Raw genomic sequence first — 9,923 nt, forward strand, 5'->3', positions numbered from 1 at the left:
TATCAAAGGAAGTACGTTTTCTATGTTTTACAAGTGACGTAACAAAGAAAACGTTTAAACGGTAACTATTACAATAATTTTTCTTTTGCCTGAACTCTCTAAAGAGGTTCAGACCATCTGCAATTATTTGTAGCGCCAAGTATGTGGGGGTTGGGGGGGGTTGGGGGGGGGGGGGGGGTTATTTGAAGATATCCTCTAAATATAAAAATATATTTACAATTGTTTAGGATTAACGGACATGGGAACGATAAACAGGACTTATGCTACAGTTTCTCAATATTTACGAATTTAAATCATCATCCATTAAGTATAATCCAGGCCTCTTTTTGTTAGTTAGGTGTGACCTTTTCGTCAGTATTGCATGTATCTACGAATATATTTATTTATCTGTCATTTAAGTTGTTGTTTTCGCATCTCTCCAGCTGTTAAATTTTTTTGACGGGTTGGTTATATATATTAATATAGTTTACCATTTTCTTCTTAAAAAATCTCTCATGTAACGTTTTCTTAGTGATTGCAGTTATTCCTAGTTTTTTTATCAATAGATGTCGCCCTTGTGCTGCCCGCGACGTAAGTACCTTCTTTAGTTTCCTTGATTCTTTTATGTTACCTCTCAGCCAATCAGAAGTCCTTTTCGCTTTTTTTGCCAGAGAAGAATGCCGCGGACGCTTTTGAATGGCTGACGACTAGAAAAACACTACTAAAGCAGTTGCTCTGCTTAGTTCCGTTGAGAGTGGCGTTGATTCTGGAGTGATAGGTAATTTAATTATACTGTGAAGGTGTCCATGTTTAAAAATCGGTAGAGAACCAGTGGAGTAAATTCTATTTGTAGGCAAGGGAAGTAATGCTGTTGGCGAGTAAGTTTAGTTTTTTTTTTTTTTTTTTTTTTTTTTCCTGAAAAGTGAAGTGCATTTCCTTAGCGATTTTTTGGTGTTGTAATTTATATTCATTGTGCCTATAGTCTCCATTGTTTTATTAGTGACGAGGAGGATGTCTGAAAGATTAATTGGTCTCTTTGGAAGTATGTTGGAAATACAAAACTACTTAAGTGTTCCAGATATATTCACGGTTGTGAAATGCTTCTCGTGTTATGCCTAGTACCTGTAGGCCTAATTAGAAACATGGCTTCCAAATGACTCGTGTTGGGTGCAATATTGGGTAAACTTTTAAATAGTGAAGTTGTGTACCAAAACAATGTCAAGTGGTAAGACTACGTATACAATATAGCTTTTGGGTTTAACTTCCTTGAGACTGATTAAACACTAAAGAAGTTCTAAGCTTGACAAAGAATGGGATTTTTGGTTTGAAAGTGACTAGTATAACTAAGACTCGTCGAACTTCCCTGACAAGCAGTCGTTTGCGGTTCTCGGAGTTTTGCCCCCCATCAAAGGAATGGCAGTCGACCAAAAACCAAGAATTATGCCCCATTGCAGAATTACAAGGCAGTGCCAGGTAGTGGGTCTGATAAAACTATTGCTGTTAGAATGTGACCTTGAAACAGTCCTTAGAATAGGTCTTTAGTAGCTCTTACAATGAAGTCAGTCTAGGGACAAAATCTTTAGAAACGGCCCGAAATAAGTACATGGTAATTCAGGAAGGGGAGCCAGAACAGCAGTGTTGCTGAAATAAACAGAGGATTCCACAATACCTTCTACAACAAATTGACTTTTATATGTCAGCTGGTCTTAATTCAGAAACTGGAGTGTATATTACGTTAACTAACAGGACAAAACCAGAGATTGCACACAGAATAAACAGTTGTAAATAGTGTCAAACACGCCAGGGACTAGTTAACATTTCACCAATCACTTTTAGTTTCAGTATTCAGCCTTAGACTGCCGTTATCTGTAGATAGACCCAAGCTTAGTATCTGATTTAGCACGTAATACTTTCTAAAGTAGTTCCTTAATATCGTCCAGTTTTCTTATTTTTTTGTAATTTACTATTTCGTTAGTTTCGCCAAAGGTAACTCATTGAAAACGATGAAGTGTATTTTAAAAGCGCTCAAAATTGTGAGGATTAGGTATTGTAATCGGTGACATTGACAAATTTGTAGGTCAGCGTGATTTGATAGTTTTATTATTTTTAAATTTTTTAGTTTTTAGCGTGGTTATTGTAGTATACTTTCTAGTCCTACTCCATTTGCATGCGATATAGGCTGCCCATTTTAAGTTTGAGTAAGAATTTTTGTTTTAAACTAGTTTCCAAACCAGCCATATTTAGTTTATTTAAAAAAATCAAACCAGCCATACGCTATCTAGTTTATTAAATTGTTCAAACCAGCCATATTTAGTTTAATAGTTTTTAAAGCCATATTTAGTTTTTATTTTAAGTTTCAAACCAGCCATATTTAGTTTAGATTTTAAAAGTTTTTCAAACCAGCCATATTTAGTTATGTTTTTAAGTTTTCAAACCCGCCATATTTAGTTTATTAAATTGTTTAAACCAGCCACATTTAGTTTCTTTTTAGAAAATTTTCAAACTAGCCATATTTAGTTTCTATTTTAAAAGTTTTTAAAACCAGCCATATTTAGTTTTATTAAGTTTTTCAAACCAGCCATATTTAGTTTGATAGTTTTTCAAACAAGCCATATTTAGTTTGATAGTTTTTAAAACCAGCCATATTTAATTTTATTAAGTTTTTCAAACCAGCCATATTTAGTTTGATAGTTTTTCAAACAAGCCATATTTAGTTTGAAAATTTTTTTTATTTAAGATTAGTTATTCAAAGTTCTAATAAACATTCAGTTATAATCAGAAATTGATGACGGTTTTGTTTTGATAAGCGAGAAAAATAGGGTTCGAGAATAAAATTGTACAGGAAACTCAATAATATTCTCGAAACTTTATTCTTACAGATTAAAATACGAACTGGAACGGATGAAGGCCTGGCCCTGGAAACGGAATTTATACTGGAAGTTCAGAATTATGGGTGTACTTTTGAATACTGCTGAAGTTTCGATTGGGGAACAAACCTGGATTTGAGATTCAAGCCTACGAGGTAGTTCAAGGCTCAAGCAGAACATATGAAAGGATATCTTACAGAACCAGGTAAGAAAAGGGATATTTATTATTTTTAAGTAGAACAACAAACATCTCTGTTTACATCTGGTATTAGGCTACTTCGTAACTCCAACTTCTGTGGCATCTGACCTTAAAGGCTCTTCATAACAGCAGGAGCCCGTGTTGGCAAAACGCCATTATGATTCAGAAACCTTATAATTTGTTCAAAGTGAGTCTAAGAGCGTATTATGACAGTTTGGGCTATAAAGTGTTGTGTAAAAGTGTTGTGTAAATTTGAGGTATGAGTGAGCAAATTAGTTACAAATCTGGTAATGTTGAAGGGGTCCCTCTCCCGCCACCCCCCCCCCCCACCCCCAAATTAACATATTGAACATGGAGGAATCAGGTTGGAGGAATCAGGTTTTGTGTAAGTTACGAAACTGAATAATCAGGGAGATATTAGTTCCTCAAATTAATCCAAGATATCACAAACTTCAACAATCGGGAAGTTGTAACAAGCACGGTTATATTCACGCTGTGAAGACTACGCTGTGGTACACACAACTTGAATTACAGGGGCGAATTAAATAGCTATTTTGGAATTAAATAATAAAAACTTATATTTCAGTAACTGACATTAAGTTTTCCTTTCGCGGATTAAAGAGTCGACAGGAAGCACAGAACATTTACGATCGAGATAATGCATGAATTATCAGAGCAAATAAAACTGATGGCATGTGGTTGTGAAATGGTTTTATCTGTCAAAGGTAGATATCTTCGTTTCGAATTCCAGAGTAATGAACGTGGTTATATTCAGTTTTCATAGACTTATAAAACTGTGAAATCAGTGGTTACTATAGAGAAGTTTCAGAGCTTGTAATTTTTTCTGAACTAATTGTATACATTTAAAACTATGCTTTTATTTATTAGCCTGAATAATCAGAGTTCTGAAATATGGCGACTTGTAGCCTGAAGGAAAGGGGAGATTTGGCAATAAACTAAAATGCATTTTTTTAATAAAAAAAATAAATTTTGTCAACTTATAAGATTAACTTGCGTTCAATTTACCTACTCTTTATCTTAATTTCACATTTACCTAAACATCCTCCATGCTAAGAATAATTCTGTGTGCAAATTAGTTATGTCATTAATTTTATTCAGAATTCTTCAATGCTTGGACAGTCATATTGGTCTCTTGTTAAGGTCTAGTGTCGGTGAATTTCCTTTAACAGTAAATACTACTTGGCAGTTTTTAACCTTAACAGTTGAGTTAGCTGACTGGATTGCTTTTTAAGTGGCTTTTAAAGTGTTGCTTTTACAAATCCTCGGCATTGCTGCTTTGTGTTTAGATTTAAACCTTTTTCACTTGTTTTACTTGTTTGGTTTTATGTACAGCCCTCCTCAGGGATGGCTCCCACTTTGTAAGTTTTCCTAAGTTGTATATTTTATAACTAAACTTCAAGAGAGTACGTGGGCTAATTAAATTGAGTGAACTGCATTCTGATGGATCTGTTACTGAATTAGGGTAGTTAGCGTTTGGTAAACTGGTTATAAATAAGGATTTAAGCGTTTTAAGTAAAAGTTGAGAAAACTGTTAACAAAATGTTAAGATATTAAGCAAATACTTCATGCATGTCATGGCGCAAAGATAACAGGTGTTAAGATATTGTATCAAGAGCTGCTTCTGAAACTTGGAAATAGGTTATGTCGCCAGAAAGGTACTTCTGAGATATTTTCTAGACTGTTTACCCCGTTGGTGGCGGTGGTTACATAATTCTTAGTCTTGTGTAACACACACACACACACACTCACACACTCGTATTGTTGGCCAGCCCCACTCAAGTAATGATTATTAGTGCAACTGTGGAGTATTCTGCAACTGTGATGAGTGTTCTCGATTATCTCTTAGATCTCTTACACCTTGCAGTCCAGCCACTCTAAGCTTTTGTATTCATTAATGCTGGATGGCTGAGTGCGCCCTAATACCTGCCCGTATAGCCTACGTACATTTCACGATTAGTACTCATAAATTGTATGTTGCACATGGACATACTTGTCATTGGCAAGACATTTCAGTGTTTTGATGATGATAGAGGCTCTATTTAAGGAAACATGGAGTTTTAAAGTCTACGAAACTTGGGTTTTATTTGACATTTTGGATTAGACTGGTTTATGCCATTGAAGATTAACCACTCGGTGTTTTTGGTTTTCGTTTTGATAAACTCTGTATGAATTGTGCTTTTACATTTAGTCTTGGTTCTCTAGCGTTCTCCAATCTTGGCCATTTTGGCTAAGGATTATATTTCCACCCTAAAGTTTCTCGAAATTCACATCTTGTTTTAGGAGTTGAATAGCACTAATGTCCCTTATGGGTCAGTGTGCCAGGCTCCTCAGAGCTTTTGGTGTCTCGAATGATTCAAGAGTTTCCATGAAATTTAAACTGCATTTAATGATTCAAGACTTTAAGCAAAGCTTGTCTTGTTTGGCAGTTGTGCAATGGTAGTTTGAGGATTCCAGTCACCAGTGAAGAGTTGGACTTTGAAGGCTGTTGATGCAGATGTTGGCACTGGGTAATCTGGGACTGAAAGAGTGACTGTGCTGAAACTGTACTGTTGGACTGTCTAAACTCTGTATTCAGTACTTTTATCAGCATGACTATAAAGGGCCTATATATATATACTCGTATAACCACCCATTGTAAGCTGTGTCAAATAAGCCCGTAAGTCTTTTTCATAGCTATTTCCCTTTTCATAGGCCCAAGAGGTTAATATTACAATGTACTATTATTGCTCTTGACTTTATGCTAGGATCCATTAATTTTCTCTGCCTTCATGGCCATTTTTCATTTTAAAATCCCCAGATTTTAAAATAAAAGGTTAGGACTCGAATTTTAGCATCACATTACAAAGGTGATTTTATTTTCAGTTCGGACCGATGTCGTAAGACTAATATATCAGGAGGTAAATCAGCTGTAAGATAACGAATCCATCCCAAATGGATACATGGGGATACTACCGGGAGTTGGTGGTAGGAAAGAAGGTAAGCAACCATGAGACTAAATGTAATATCTAACGACTGGTTCAATTGTATTATCCAACATCAAATCATACGTTTTAGTAAATTAGTCATATTTTTGTTAACGATTCTCGGGCATTCCACTGAGGAGATAGAGATGTGTGTTTCTGGTGATGGAAGTTCACTCTCTACGTGGGTCGGAAGTCACATAAAGCCGATGGGCCCCTTGCTGAATATCCACTAGTTCCATGCAACGTAAAAACACCATACGAACAAACATATTTTTGTTTCAATGTTTATCGTTTTGTAAGCTGCTTGGTTTGCTGATCTAGTGGTCTGCTTTAGCGAAATATTGTATATGGCAAAACACTGGAAGATTAAAAGTACTGGAACTGGAAGACAAACGTAATGAAGAGTTGGTTTACGTAGCTTTTTGCTCATTGTGGGAACTGATAGGATTTGGCAAGGTTCTTGTAAAGAATTGGAAGAAAAGACACCTTCATAAAAAAAATTGAGGAATAATTAAGGAATCCTTAACTTTTTGCCGATACGATTGTAAGCTTTTGATAAGATTGTAAGCTTTTGATAAGATTGTATTCATCCACCAACCGTTTTTAAACTATGTTACCTATAGTGTCAACCAGAGCTATAGTTGGAATTTTAAGAAATCCTTGTACATGGATGGTTCCCTTAGCATTACAAAACTCTGCCATTCTTTGTTCTCATGCTTTCAATAAGAGCTTTTTAAAATTATAGTACATGGATTTTTTTTCTTGGCACTTCAAAAATACTAGGTAGCCCAATAATTGTTTTATGTCAAGCAATTCTAAAGTACTAAGTAGACATAATTGTTTTATGCCAAGCACTAAAAGAATACTACATAGACTAATTGTTTTATGCCAAGCACTAAAAGAATACTACATAGACTAATTGTTTTATGCCTAGCACTTAAAAAATACTACATAGACTAATAATTGTATGCCAATATCTTCGTATGCAGTTTGAGATGTTACAAATAAGATTTGCTCTAGTTACTTTAGTTGGTTTTGAACTAGTTTGGCCACTCGATTTGCATTTAGTTTATTCCTTCCTGCTTTTTGCCCTGTCTGATGCTTTCGTGAGTTTCGAAAGGAAATTGCAATAATATATAGCAATATATATCGTGGTAACTTGAGTTAAAGCAGATTAATTAAAATTTAAATTTTTTCAGGCCGTCTCTTCAGACGTAACTTTTACTCCTCAGAACTATTAGTAATGTCTGTTACGAGTTTCCATTATGCCAGCTGATGTCTTCATAGTTTACAGCTTGCCTAGTCTGTCAGGTATGTTTATTATACATTAAATAACGTAATTAACTGGAAGGGTAATAGAATGAATTAACTGGAAGGGTAATAGGCCAGTCAAGTAACTAGATATAAAGACCCCAGTTATAAAGAAAATTAATTAGAAAGAACCACTTAGGCCCCGTCCACACGGTCGAGCTTTGTTTAATGTGACGTCAGAAGCGGAGAAATGGCGGGTAAGGTCAGACTTTTCCCGCTTCTGACGTCACATCAAACAAAGTGGTTCTTTCTAATTAATTTTCTTTATAACTGGTCTTTATATCTAGTTACTTGACTGGCCTATTACCCTTCCAGTTAATTCATTCTATTACCCTTCCAGTTAATTACATTATTTATTAAAATTTATTATAAACATACCTGACAGACTAGGCAAGCTCGACCGTGTGGACGGGCCTTTTAATGGTCAAGATTTTAAGCATGTATTAAGTTTTTTACCTTCGAGTCCAAGAGGAGGACGAAGTCTTTTAAATAGCTTTTATAAATTATATTGCTGTAGATATTGGAAGATAGTGTCAGTTCACTTCTAATTATCTCAGTTCACATTGTTTGTTGAAAGTTCTTGCTAAAGGAAAATTGCATATATTATATAAATGATTTCGTTTATTATCAATTTAATACAATGTAGCATTTTCCCTTTTTCACAAGTGTCCCCATCGCGAGCTTAGTAACAATTTCAAAGAAACTAATAATGTTTGTGAAGTAGGAACACGAATGTGCGTCCCCTAGTCGTCGACATTGGAGGTATGCTAGCATCAGAAGCAGGAATTTTGCGTGTGTTGGACATAAAAGAGGGCAACCAATTAATTTCTTCCGTACACAACAGCTGCAGCAGCAATTAAACGCCTCGAAAGCAACAGATACATCGTCAGATATAGAAGCGGCAAAAATAGTTGTCAATTTATTCAGTATGTTTCGGCTGTAGCAGCATTAGATGCGTCAAAGCAGCGGAGTTTCAACATTCGATTCGGAAGCAGCCGAAACATTTGTCCTTTTCTTCAGACATTAACATCTGTAGCATCAGTAGACTCCTCCATAGAATCCTCCAAAGCAGCGTAGATCCAATAACAGATTAAGAACAGCAGAAACAGTTATCAGTTTCTTCAGTACATAACAGCTGCAGCAAGATCAGATGCCTCAAAAGCAGAAAAATTCCAACAGTCGTAATTTTCTTTCTTACATTAACGGCTGCAGCAGCAGTAGATTTCTCCAAGGCAGCGTAGATATAACAGCAGATTTAGAAGAAGTCAATTTCTACAGCAATCCAAACCAGCGAAATTCCACCAGCAGATCCAGTAGAAGCAGGATTAGTTGTCAACAACTTCCGTTCATTACGGCTGTAGCAGAATTAGATGCCTCCTGAACAGCGTATATTCAACAGCAGATCAGCAGCTGCAGAAACAAACAGTTGTCAATTTCTTCAGAACATAGCTGCTGCCTTAGAGGGCTCCAAAGCAGCGAAGCTCCAACAGCAAATTCAGTTCACAATTTAGTTTGTACATAACAGATGCAGCAGCAATAGTTGCTTCCAGAGCAGTGTGATTCAACAGCAGATCAGTAGCAGAAACAGTTGAACATTTCTTCCGTACACAGCAGCATTAAGAGAACTCCAAAGCAGCGCAGCTCCAACAGCAGAAACAATTGTCAATTTCTCAGTACATAGCAACAGCAGCAGCAGCATTAGAGGGCTCCATAGCAGCGAAGCTCCGACAGCAGATTTCGATAGAAGCAGAAAAAATGTCAATTTCTTCAGTAGTTAACAGCTGTGGCAGCATTAGAGGCCTCCAGAGCAGCGTGGTTTAACAGCAGATCAGTAGCAGCAAGAACAGTTGTCAATTTCTTCTGTTCATAACAGCTGCAACATCAGATACCAGATACTACCAAAGCAGCTTAGATCCAGTAGCAGCAGAAACATTAAATTTCTAAAGTACATCAAAGCTGCAGCAGCTTTAGAAGATGCCTCCTGACCAGCTAAGTCGCAACAGATTCATTAGAAGCAGCAACAGTAGTCAATTTCTTCAGTACATAACAGCTGCAGCAAGATCAGATGCCTCAAATGCAGCTGTGTTGCAACAGTGTTCTTAATTACTTGTTACTACAGCTGTAGCCAGGACTCCTGGAAAGTATTAGACATTATTAGGTACAAGAAATATAGCACCTGAAATGTCATTCAGTTGCTAGCTTTCATATTTTGTTAGATATACGATGAACAGAAACACACAAAATATACAATGTAAACCAAATAAGTACTCTTACACATCCCTCTATATGAATGGTAAATGTATTAGTGATGAGAATTGGGGTAACAAAGTAATACTGAACTGATGATCTATACAGACTATGAAATACTATTAAAAAAGAGGCGAGAGAATCTGGACGATGATATTGGGAAACTCTGTCTGAGGTTAATCCCTTGTATGTATACAAGGGTTGCAACTTTTTTGCCAAGACGATGTAGTTTAGATATATTAGCACTGTCTTGGTAGAAACCAATATATATCAGCAAAGCCTTCGTAGAAACCAGTTTGAGCTAAACTGACTACCTCAGAATCTAATATGCCCTAG

General features: G+C 36.1%; 1 long non-coding RNA gene across 4 annotated transcripts; it reads left to right on the top strand.

Moving 5' to 3' along the window:
* The first annotated feature begins 645 nt into the window (after positions 1–645).
* LOC135214394 (uncharacterized) lies at positions 646–9,923 on the top strand. 4 transcript variants are annotated; one of them, XR_010314332.1, is made up of 4 exons: positions 646–757; positions 2,859–3,051; positions 5,929–6,042; positions 8,007–9,923. It is a non-coding gene; the product is annotated as an uncharacterized LOC135214394 (long non-coding RNA). The 4 variants fall into 4 exon arrangements; XR_010314335.1 differs by having other exon boundaries at positions 8,062–9,923; XR_010314333.1 differs by having other exon boundaries at positions 8,065–9,923.

This window comes from Macrobrachium nipponense, chromosome 45 (genome assembly GCF_015104395.2).
Source record: "Macrobrachium nipponense isolate FS-2020 chromosome 45, ASM1510439v2, whole genome shotgun sequence".
NCBI classification, from domain to species: Eukaryota; Metazoa; Arthropoda; class Malacostraca; order Decapoda; family Palaemonidae; genus Macrobrachium; species Macrobrachium nipponense.